At 41.8% G+C, this 5000-nt stretch overlaps 2 non-coding genes across 2 annotated transcripts; both read left to right on the top strand.

The window, feature by feature from the left end:
* Positions 1–834: 834 nt before the first annotated feature.
* LOC125075441 lies at positions 835–2737 on the top strand. The gene has a single exon (XR_007120208.1). It is a non-coding gene; the product is annotated as a small subunit ribosomal RNA (ribosomal RNA).
* A 458-nt stretch (positions 2738–3195) lies between these two features.
* LOC125075436 lies at positions 3196–3352 on the top strand. Its single transcript, XR_007120203.1, has one exon. It is a non-coding gene; the product is annotated as a 5.8S ribosomal RNA (ribosomal RNA).
* Positions 3353–5000: the final 1648 nt, after the last annotated feature.

Genomic DNA, 5000 nt, shown 5'->3' with positions numbered 1-5000 from the left:
CTTTACGTAGTGTAACAACAAGTATGTACGTACGATTCGTCTCGACCGCTGGGGGATATTCACTGACACACGTGAAAATGATAAAAAGATTCTTTTTCGTTCTGTAAAACTGTGCCGACCGACGGACGCACGTAGATCTCTCTGCCTCATGCGCTCTTCCTCTTATCGTCGTCGTCGTCGCTCTCGCTACAATCTATCCTCATGGAATAAATGTTGATTCATTGTAGTCGATCTGCGACGTCGCGACGATATGAGAAAACGTTAGAGACGGAGTTCTTAAAAGATTCAGTGTATTCGTATAGTGTGTATAATTTTTATATTATATATGAACGGTCGTTTCTAAAATTCTTTTTGTTAATTTTTACATTTATCATGTACAAAAAATACACAACCCGAGTATCGGTACGATCACTCAAACACCGGGCGTCGATCCCAATGTTTTACGATAATAATCGTTGAACAATACATACGTACACGTCGTGTGCGAAGTGTTATTTTGAAAAAAAAACTCGATCTCGTTTAGAACGTTCGAATTCGTGACCGTTATGTGTCATTATGTGAAGACGCCTCCGCCGCCGCCGCCGCCGCCGCTGTCGTCGCGTTATATATTATAGCGCACGCGCGCGCGCGTGCTTAAAGCGCGTTTGTGTCTCATATAAATTTTTATAAGAGTCAACCGTTAAAATCTATCGCGTCTAACGCGATCGACGATACGGTGAGACGCTCGTTTCATACTGTGCGTATATTGTACATGCATGCATAAGTTTGTGTGTATTTTATATGCGAATATGAAACGAGAAGAGTAATTGACGACTTCAACAAGTCTCGGTTAGCTCCCTGGTTGATCCTGCCAGTAGTTATATGCTTGTCTCAAAGATTAAGCCATGCATGTCTCAGTGCAAGCCGTATTAAGGCGATACCGCGAATGGCTCAATATATCAGTTTTGGTTCCTTAGATCTTACTCAGTTACTTGGATAACTGTGGTAATTCTAGAGCTAATACATGCAATCAGAACTCTGACCAGTGATGGGATGAGTGCTTTTATTAGATCAAAACCAATCGACGGAGGGCGTCTCGTCCGAAGTCGTTAATTTTGATGAATCTGGATAACTTTTGCCGATCGCATGGTCCAGTACCGGCGACGCATCTTTCAAATGTCTGCCTTATCAACTTTCGATGGTAGTTTCTGCGACTACCATGGTTGTCACGGGTAACGGGGAATCAGGGTTCGATTCCGGAGAGGGAGCCTGAGAAACGGCTACCACATCCAAGGAAGGCAGCAGGCGCGCAAATTACCCACTCCCGGCACGGGGAGGTAGTGACGAAAAATAACGATACGGGACTCTTTCGAGGCCTCGTAATCGGAATGAGTACACTTTAAATATTTTAACGAGGAACAATTGGAGGGCAAGTCTGGTGCCAGCAGCCGCGGTAATTCCAGCTCCAATAGCGTATACTAAAATTGTTGCGGTTAAAAAGCTCGTAGTTGCATTTGTGCGCCGCGCTGTCGGTGCACCGCATCCGCGGTGATACTGACACGTCTGCGGAGCATATCGTCGGTGAGCCGGCGGTAAAACGCCGGTTCAATATCAAAATCCTATCGCGGTGCTCTTCAGTGAGTGTCGAGATGGGCCGACAATTTTACTTTGAACAAATTAGAGTGCTCAAAGCGGGCTCAAAATGCCGCTTGAATATTTCGTGCATGGAATAATAGAATATGATCTCGGTTCTATTTTGTTGGTTTTCAGAACTCCGAGGTAATGATTAATAGGGATAACTGGGGGCATTCGTATTGCGACGTTAGAGGTGAAATTCTTGGATCGTCGCAAGACGAACATCAGCGAAAGCATTTGCCAAAGGTGTTTTCATCAATCAAGAACGAAAGTTAGAGGTTCGAAGGCGATTAGATACCGCCCTAGTTCTAACCGTAAATATGTCATCTAGCGATCCGCCGACGTTACTACAATGGCTCGGCGGGCAGCTTCCGGGAAACCAAAGATTTTGGACTCCGGGGGGAGTATGGTTGCAAAGCTGAAACTTAAAGGAATTGACGGAAGGGCACCACCAGGAGTGGAGCCTGCGGCTTAATTTGACTCAACACGGGAAATCTCACCAGGCCCGGACACCGGAAGGATTGACAGATTAATAGCTCTTTCTTGATTCGGTGGGTGGTGGTGCATGGCCGTTCTTAGTTGGTGGAGCGATTTGTCTGGTTAATTCCGGTAACGAACGAGACTCTAGCCTGCTAAATAGGCGTCGTCATTTAGGTGTGCTCGATCTCGGTCGAGCAACTCACTGGCGGCGTATTAAAATTCTTCTTAGAGGGACCGGCGGCTTCGAGCCGCACGAGATTGAGCAATAACAGGTCTGTGATGCCCTTAGATGTCCTGGGCCGCACGCGCGCTACACTGAAGGAATCAGCATGTTCTCCCTGGCCTAGAGGCCCGGGCAACCCGTTGAAACTCCTTCGTGCTGGGGATTGGGGTTTGCAATTATCCCCCATAAACGAGGAATTCCTAGTAAGCGCGAGTCATAAGCTCGCGTTGATTACGTCCCTGCCCTTTGTACACACCGCCCGTCGCTACTACCGATTGAATGATTTAGTGAGGTCTTCGGACCGACACGCGGTGGCTTCACGGCCGTCGGCGTTGCTGGGAAGTTGACCAAACTTGATCATTTAGAGGAAGTAAAAGTCGTAACAAGGTTTCCGTAGGGGAACCTGCGGAAGGATCATTAACGTAAATTATCAATCTCGAAAGAGTGCGATAATGAACGATAATAAAATTCTAAAACACAAATATCGACGTTCGGAATGTGTGGTTTCGATGCGAGGACGCGATTCTCACTCTCTCTCTCTCTCACACAGCAGTGTGTCCGAGTCAGAGTCCAGAGTCGTGTAACGCGTCCTATTCTGATATTTTTCGATGTCGATTTCGAGGAAAGTACGATGTGTTAACGCACATCGTCATCTTCAAATAAAATGTATATTTCTTTTTTTTTTTTTTGTACTTTTTTTTTTTTTAACTTTTTTTTTTTTTTTTTTTAATTTTTTGAATTTTTCTCTGTATACTAAAAATAAGAGAAAAAAACAAAAAAAAAAATAAAAATAAAAAAAAAATAAACTCATATCACTGGCGTATAGAATCGTTCGAGTGATCGTAGAAATTATAAAAATAAAACAAATTAAAAACCATTACCCTGGACGGTGGATCACTTGGCTCGCGGGTCGATGAAGAACGCAGTTAACTGCGCGTCATAGTGTGAACTGCAGGACACATTTGAACATCGACATTTCGAACGCACATTGCGGTCCGTGGAGAAACATCCAGGACCACTCCTGTCTGAGGGCCGGCTGTATAAAAATATAAACCACACTGTTCAATGTTTAATGTCGTAATGTCTAGACACGCGGTAGCGTGTCAGCCAAGTTCTAGTAACAGAACTGGCGTGCAGCACCGTGTGTAATATTACACGAACCATTTGGAGCCACTTTTGACCTCCTCATAACTCAAAAACTATTTGACATAAATGTGTCAAATTTGGCTCATATATTGAGACTCGCGAGATACATATGTGTTCCAAATTTCATAAACGCATCTCAAATGGTTATTTAGATATTAACGTCTAAAAATCGTCATTTTTATCACTGACTGACCTATAGATCAAAACTATATCCTACTTCCAGGTGACCTAGAAAGTTCAAATTTGGCATGCAGGTAGATAATTAGGCCAATATAAAGGAAAAAATCTGAAACTGGTAATTTTTTATCATTTTATTATAATTTTTCATTTTATTGGGTCTATAGGAACACTTATATACTTAGTTCCTGTAATAACTGTAATGTAATAAAAAAAATGATGTAAGAACCAGCAATCAAAACTTATGACAGCCGGTCTTCAAGTGGATTTTAAGGTCTTCACGTGAATATATAACAAGTTGAATACCACCCTTAAGTTTTTTAAATCCAAATATTTCCGTTTTAGTACTTATGAGTATAGCCGACTTTCGTATTTATTACGTTATTAACTAGCATTTAGCGCACATCAATGGTGCCAAATAATTATACTTAAAAAAATAATAATAATAGGCATTTCGGTACACGGCGCGCGACGCGACGCCGGAGCAGCGGGTTAGGAGCGTTGCGATTAAACCTTAACGCGGACGTGTCTGAGCGAGTGGCAACCGCGCTCATAAGAATTATTTCAATACCTTCCGATGGAAACTGCCTAGTCTATTCGACTGCATATTTTTTGTTTGAGTATACTAGTATACAACAATAAAAAAGGTTTCGTGAGATTGTAGTAGAGTATGTATATCGTAACTGGAATGATTTAAGTTTGTACTCTAGCGCTACAAACGGGGATCCTTATTGCTTGGAAGAACAGTATCGAGCAAGCATGCTGATGTCAGCAAAGGACTGATGAATGGGTCCAATGGAAAAATAGAGAAGGTACATTGGGGACGTCGATAACAGCAATAGCGCACGTAAAATAACAATTCAATTTAAACATAATTTAATTTGTGAACTTGAAGTCAAAACCAAGTTACAGATATTAAGTAATGTACATATATGTTCAAAGGAAATAATTCTCTATTTGCTTAGCATATTCTACTATTATACACAAATTACAAGGCCTTTGCCTTGACAGTGCTCTTTTCGACATAGGCTCCTCTATATTAAGTAAAGAGCAGGCTTACGTTGGCCTCTCTAGAGTTAAAACCTTAGATGGAGTACATCTTATCAATTTAGGTCCAATTCAAATCAAGACACAAGAGAGCTCTATTGTAGAGTACAACCGTCTGCGCACGTTATACCACCCCTACTTGGCCAAATTAAGTATAAACAGAAACTGACACTGAATGGGCAATTCACTCGAACATTTCAGAGGTACCTACAAGAAAAATAAGAACGTATCAAAAAAAGACAATTATACCCCGTAAACCTAGGAAAATAGAATAGCTTAACAAAAACCATTTGGTATTAATTTTGTTATTAAT

The sequence above is a fragment of the Vanessa atalanta genome, chromosome 30 (genome assembly GCF_905147765.1).
Source record: "Vanessa atalanta chromosome 30, ilVanAtal1.2, whole genome shotgun sequence".
NCBI lineage: Eukaryota > Metazoa > Arthropoda > Insecta > Lepidoptera > Nymphalidae > Vanessa > Vanessa atalanta.
Note: the sequence above shows the minus strand (reverse complement) of the source record. Positions and strands in the feature narration are given on the sequence as shown.